Here is a 7500-nt window from a genome sequence, read left to right as displayed (position 1 = left end):
ATTAAAAACACGCTCTGAAAATTTAAAATATAAAAATTGTGATCAAAATTAAGTTTCCGAAATCGATTTAAAAACAATTTCATCTTATTCCTTGTCGATTCCTGATTCCAAAAACATATAGATATGATAAGTTTGGATTAAAAACACGCTCAGAAATTTAAAACGAAGAGAGGTACAGAAAAGCGTACTATGCATCACAGCGAAACCACTACCGCGCTGAACAGGCTCGTCAGTTTCACTCCGTTATGCACAAGCGGCGGACTACGGTCCTTGTGAAAAAATTCAGTGCGTTCAGTTTCATTCTGTGAGTTCCACAGCTTGACTAAATGTAATAATTTTGCCTTACGCGACTTGTTTTTTTCTTCAATGAAATTTTAATTTTGTTTTCTTTTACATTGCAGGTTACATTTCCATTAAATTACTTTTTAATTCAACAAAAATCTAACCAAGGACGTTTGGGATAAACCTTTCGTAGCGCAAGTTCTTGTTGAAATGGAATATGCGATTTAGTTTTCTTAACTTTGCTAATGCACATTTTTGCTATCAATAAAACATGGTTAATTAACGCTGATTCCTGACATTCTTCGATTCCGAATAATACATCTGTAATAGACAATAAGAAAGCCCGACCTGTCAGACTGTTCAACATTTTTTCAATAGAAGTCCAAAACCTTCTAATTTGGGGGACACTCATAAAAAAAGTGTTCTATAACATCCAAAATATGTGGGCACTCGTTACAATTTTTTGTTTGACTTACTTTCATTTTATGCATTAAAATATTGGTGGGATATAAAGTGTGACAAATTTTCCATTGCAACACACGCAGGCGCACTTCTTTAGTCACCTGTCGTGGCAACAACCACGTCTGTTCGACAAAAACAAAATCTAGTTTTCTTTTCCAAAAATCGATTGCATGAGATTGTTCAATGCTATCATTCCGTTTTTTTCTTTAAATATAACTTAATGCACTTGGGTTTGCTTATTAACTATATGTGCTTGGTTGTCTACAATCCAATCTTTCCATTGTTTTGGAATATAACGTTTGCCAACAGATTCTACCTTGAACCACCCCGTAGATTCAAGGCTATACCGAGCGTACGCTGCCGTACCGCCAAGCGATCGTTGGCTAGGATGTGTTGATGCTGTATGGTTTCCAACGCGCGGAGTCCATTTTTTTTTGCGATTCAGATGTTGCGGCGGTGCGCTACCACACACTATTGACTGCTTCATATATTTTTGAATGTTTGCACAATACAGACCATTATTTTTAAATGTTGATATTTCACACATCAACGCAGGACACATCAATGAACATAATAGTTTGGCTTGTCAGGCTATTTACTGACAAATAGGCGTGTAAGATGGGATGAAACTGGGCGAACATGCTTGAGTGAGGACAGATCTACGGAAAATCGGTTCGTATGTTCGTTAACGTGTATATTTCTCGTTGAAAAACAACCATGTACTAAATACAAACCTTACTCATTCCCACAATTATGAATTTAAGCTGTACGTGGTCACAAAGAGGCACATTTTGTTTTGAATGTGGGACACTTTCCGTGAAGTTGGCGACAACGCTTTGTTTACACCTGGCGTCAGCGCGCTATCAGAAAAGCGGAATATACTGCGTTGAAATTACTCACAATCAAAAGGTTTAAACCTGCAAATGATATTAAGATGCTCTTTTTAATTTGCCTTACTTATTCGTTTAAATTTAACATGTGCATGTTTCATTTCTTGGAACTGTTCAAATATTTTACACTGAAAACCAAAGCCGATTACTTCCCTCAATTGGTTTTTTGTTTAGCCTACTGAATTACGTCAAAACTACAGGCTCAAACAGATAATGACGTCATTTTAAGTGGCACAAACATGTACATGAATGCCTTCCCTTTCGAATGATTTACAGTTATAGAAATGTTGTCAACCGGCTTATGTTTTATGTCCGTTTTATGAAACCAACCCTTTAAACGAGAATAGTAACGCCAAAGAAGAAAAACATACACACAAACCAACGTTTTTCTCACCGGTGGTTTGGAATATTGCCCCACGACTTTAGATTTAGTGTTGTGGTGTTACAATCTATCAGAACAAATGTGTTTGCTAACGTGACGCCTAAAAGTAACCAAAACGGTCCTTAACCGACTGATTATCTCTGTCTCTGACGGATTGCATTTGAATAATGACATCCAATAAAGTCTACCAATTACGTAATTCCTTTCTAAGCTCTCTGTCTCTGACGGATTGCATTTGAATAATGACATCCAATAAAGTCTACCAATTACGTAATTCCTTTCTAAGCTCTCTCTCTCTCTGACGGATTGCATTTGAATAATGACATCCAATAAAGTCTACCAATTACGTAAATCCTTTCTAAGCTCTCTGTCTCTGACGGATTGCATTTGAATAATGACATCCAATAAAGTCTACCAACAGCTGCGAAAACTTTTAAGAAACTTGAAACTCATCAAAAGAAATGAGTTGCACCTTGGGTCATTTCGGTCCTGAATTTCCCGACCTGAGCCAGGCAAAGCAGGAAAACAATACAACGTAATTCCTTTCTAAGCTTTCTGTTTCTGACGGTTTGCATTTGAATAACGACATCCAATAAATTCTACCAACTATCAGCTGCCGAACATTTGTCTCGAAAAAATACGTTAAAGTTTCCCTTGGTTTGTTACTGGGATTACTGGTAGCTTTTTTGTAGTACCACGCACATGTAAAGCTATTTTGATGAAGTTGATACTATTTACAGCTTTCCGGTCATATGTCCGGCTATCACTTAGGTGGCGGATGTCCAGATAATTCTAATAATAATAATAATAATAATGGAAACTTATAGAGCGCTTACCTAGAAGCTCTAAGCGCTTTACAATGACATTGCTATACACATGTACAAAACCAAAATACAGCATTAATACACAAAAAGAACAGGAGTACAAAAGCAAATTCATCGTTTAAATCCATGCAGTCGCAAACAAACACACGCGTGCGCACGCACATACGCGTGCGCATACACACACACATGCTATGACCACACACATTCACAGATACACACAGACACACAGACACACGTTCACACACACACACACACACACGCACACAAACACACACACACGCATACAGACAGGCGCACACACATACATACAACACATACACATGCACTCACACATGAATACTAATATACCTACACAATCTGCATACATGGCGTACACACAAAAAAGCCGCAGATATAATCACAAAACCAAGCTCGTGCTTATGCACATCCATTTATCTGACTAGATAAACCGATTTGTAGTTTGCACAAGGAAAAGAGAAAAAAGTAGCAGCACACGATTTCCAGATCACTGGCTGCTGCAGGGGTCACCAGACAGTTTGGGAGTTACTGGTTAGTCTAGAAAATGCTGTGTGAACAGGTGCGTTTTCAGATTTGATCTAAAAGAAGAATAGGATGGACTATGTCTGACAGAATAAGGAAGGGAGTTCCATGTTTTAACAGCAGCAAATGAAAATGCGCGTTGTCCATGTACTTTTCTTTTTTTTGTTGGAATTCGGAACATTCGAGTGTCAGCGGCAGAGCGCAGCGATCTGGAAGGGACGTACAGGTTTACGAGTTCAGACAGATATAAAGGTGCAGAACCAGTGATGATTTTAAAACAGAGACACGAGCTTTTGTACTTAATTCTTTGATTGACCGGAAGCCAGTGCAGATATTTCAAAAGGGGAGTACAAGGTTGCTTCTTGGAGGATTTACAAATTAATCTTGCAGCTGAATGTTGAACCCTTTGCAGTGGTTGGATGATAGTCTGGGGGCTACCGATTAGTACTGAATTACAAAAGTCTATTCTAGATAGCACACACGAAGAAATTAGTGTTTTGGTGGCCTCTTCAGTCAGACAAGAGCGGACTGAACTAATCCTTTTCAACTCAATGTATGCGGCCTGGCAGGTTTTGGTGACATGCTGTTTCATAGTCAGATCGCGGTCAATAATGACTCCAAGATCGCGGACTTTATCTGCAAAATCAATGCTAACAGCACCGAGTGTTACTGCTTTTGGAAGAGAGTGAGTTTTTTTGGATTTTGAGAAACACATCGCCTCGGTCTTATCGTCATTCAGTTTAAGTTTATTTTCTGACATCCATGTTTTAACAGTTGAAGTACAGATGTCTAGAGAGTGAAGGAGGTTAGGAATGTTTTCAGGTGATTCTGATTTGTATAGTTGTGTGTCGTCTGCGAACATTTCATGCTCGACGGAATGAGTCGAGATTACATTGGACAGAGGAGTTGTATAGAGAATAAAAAGGACAGGACCCAGCACAGAGCCTTGTGGGACGCCAAACTCAAGGGGAACTGTGGCTGACTGGTGGTCACCAACAAGAACAAACTGCTTTCTCTCAGTTAGATAAGACCGAAACCACTGAAGTGCGGTATTGCGAATGCCAAAAGCCTGCTCCAACCGACGGAGAAGAATTTCGTGATCGATGGTATCGAACGCAGCCGAAAGGTCCAAAAGTAGAAGAACCGAAACTTTATCTTCATCAAGGGAGACTAAGAGATCATTTACTACGCGTAGAATAGCGGTCTCTGTACTGTGTCCTGGACGGTAAGCAGACTGGTGAGGGCTCAGGAGATTGTTACAAGAGAGATGGGAAGCAAGTTGGTGGAGAACGATTTTTTCAAGAAGCTTAGAAAGGAAGGGAAGATTTGAGATAGGTCTATAGTTCTTCAGTTGGTTAGGATCTAGTGAGGCTTTCTTTAGAATGGGTTTTACAACTGCCTCTTTGAAACTAGAAGGGACAGTACCAGTGGTCAGTGATTCATTTACAATGTTTGTAATGGTGGGCAGAAGGGTTTGGAGATTGTCGTGGAAAAGTTTTGATGGAATCGGGTCTAGCTCACACGACTTTTTTGCAGACTTTTGAAGAGTCTCTAGAACAAACTTTTCGGACACTGGTGTAAAGTTAAACAATGGAGAACCAGTGTACGTCTCAGTGGTGACGTTGCTGAGTGAGGGCTGGGGGAAACTGTCTCGAATGGACACGATCTTTTGAAGAAAGAAGTCCGAGAATGCAGTTGGAAGTTCAGTAGTCGGGATCGTTAATGGAAGGATGACCTTTTGTACTTTGCCCAGAATCGTGTTCATGTTTCTGTAGAGTTCTTTACACGAGCTGCTAGCAGAGACGCGAGCAGAGTAGAAGGCAGTCTTCGCACCTTGGACGAGATCAGTCACTTTCTGCTTCGCTGTTTCGTAGATCTGCTTGTGGACTGTTAGTTTAGAAGCTAGCCAGCGACGCTCAGACTGACGACGATGTCGTTTTAGTTCAGTGAGCTCTGTGGAAATGGAGTTGAACCATGGAGTTGGCTTGCGTTGCTGCCGCACCTGTATCTGGCGTACAGGGGCATGCTTGTCCAGGGTCTGTCGGAGGTGAAGATTTAGGTCGGGAAGGGAGGTGTCAGGTGTAATGGAGTCAGCCAGGTCTCGAGCAAAGTCAAGAGGTCTGATCTTGTTGATGTTCCGGATGGACTTGAACTGTGGAAGTGGGGTGGGTTTGGGAACACTGAGGCTGCAGAGAAGGGATGTATGATCCGATGACAGGTCATGACACAGACGGGTAGAGTGCACAAGGTTATCACTTTCTCTATGGAGGATAAGGTCCAGTGTATGACCGTGCTTGTGAGTCGGCTTATCCACCGCCTGTAGCAGACTGAAGATTTCGATTAAGTCACGGAGCTTGTTTGCATTTGCATTATTCACATCTTCATAGTGAAAGTTGAAGTCCCCAGCGATCAGTAGACTACCGCTGAGGTTGCAACAGTACTCAAGAAAATCAGGTAGCTCTTCAAAGAAATCAGAGTCTTTAAGTTGGTTTTTCTTACTTGGTGGGGGACGGTATACACAGAAACAATTTATCCGTTTGTGGTTGATGTCGAAGGTTAGCTGTGCGACCTCGAAGGACGAGTGGGGGAAGGGGAAGGTAAGGTTGGTGGAGGAGTGCTGGTGGATGCTGTTCGTGACGATGAAGGCGAGGCCACCACCACGTGTGGGGTTCCCGCCATCGCGTTGGGGACGGGGGAAGGAATGTAGGCTGTAGCCGGTCGGAGCCAGGTCCGCGCACTTCGCTTCATCACCAGCAACACGCAGCCACGTTTCTGTTAAGAGCATGACGTCGACGTCGTTATCTGTTATGAAGTTGGTTATCTCTGTTCGTTTGGAAGCAGGGCCGACAGATTGAGCATTGTGTGAGCATACACAAAGTTTGTTTGGAGATTGTGTTTTCTGAAGAGGAATTTTGATCAGGTTTTCATAGTTGACAGACGACGTGGGGGGATTCTGGATTGAGGAACTAAGAGTTTGAGATGTGGTGGAGGTCAACGACGAGGGGGTGGGTGGATGAACGAGGGGTCGAGTGGTGATAACACTGATGCTATGGCGTTTCCTTCTGTCTCCGCGACAGGGTCGCTTAGATCGAGGCAGATTGTATCCAATGGAGAGACAGCGTAGTCGTGTTATTAAATCAGGGTCAAGGCAGGCGCCTGTGCTTTTCTTTGCCGTCAGCTGCTCGCGCGTATAGCGACGAAAGAGCGGTTGAGAGGGCCAGCGCGCGTGGCAGGGGTCAAAGGTCTCGGTGGGTGTCGGGGCAGCGTTCGGTATCAAGCGATTTGGTGAGTTGTGCACGTGCGGCACACACGATGAAAAACATGGCGTACGGTGAACGGTATACTGAAGGGACAGAAGAGAAAGTCTTACCAGAATGCAAACGGCAAACATGGCTAGTCGAAGCGATGGTGGGGAATTTAGAATCCAGAGAAAGGCTGATCGATCCATTGCAAAACAGTATACAAACTTTCAGTCACTACAAACACTCACAGAAGATGAAAACAAACAAGAAAGGTGGAGCGAAGATTAGTCTGCCTGCTAGGCGACTTGACCTTGACCCCTTCGTGACCCCTTATAACACGTGTTTCAGAATCTCTATTTTTGGGTGTGTAACTTTCAATAATAAGTGTTTTTAATTTTTTTTCTCTCAAAAAGTATTCTTAAAGTCTAACACATGTTTACACTCGCATTCCGTTTATGTAGCTTTTAAAAATAAACAAGTCCAGATATAAGACATTTTTCTTTGCGGCAAATGTCCAGATATCCCCCCTCAGACACGTATGTGTGTGTGTGTGTGTGTGTGTGTGTGTGTGTGTGTGTGTGTGTGTGTGTGTGTGTGTGTGTGTGTGTGTGTGTGTGTTAGCGTGAAATATTGACTTCGTGTTAAACAATTAACAAAACTGCTACCCCTTGGTTGACCTTTTGCCTTTCTTCTTGTCAGATCCAGAAGCTTACTTAGGTAAGTAAGAGCATTTAAAAGCTGGAGCGAACAATGCAATAAATATTAAAGTCAGATTATCATCCGGATCTATATATATTTCTCTGGTTGTTGTTTTTACTGATAACATTTCTGAAACAGGACGCTCTGTGACGAATCATTCTTCGTAAACATTTGCAGTA

Source organism: Littorina saxatilis, linkage group LG2, assembly GCF_037325665.1.
Source record: "Littorina saxatilis isolate snail1 linkage group LG2, US_GU_Lsax_2.0, whole genome shotgun sequence".
NCBI classification, from domain to species: domain Eukaryota; kingdom Metazoa; phylum Mollusca; class Gastropoda; order Littorinimorpha; family Littorinidae; genus Littorina; species Littorina saxatilis.
Note: the sequence above shows the minus strand (reverse complement) of the source record.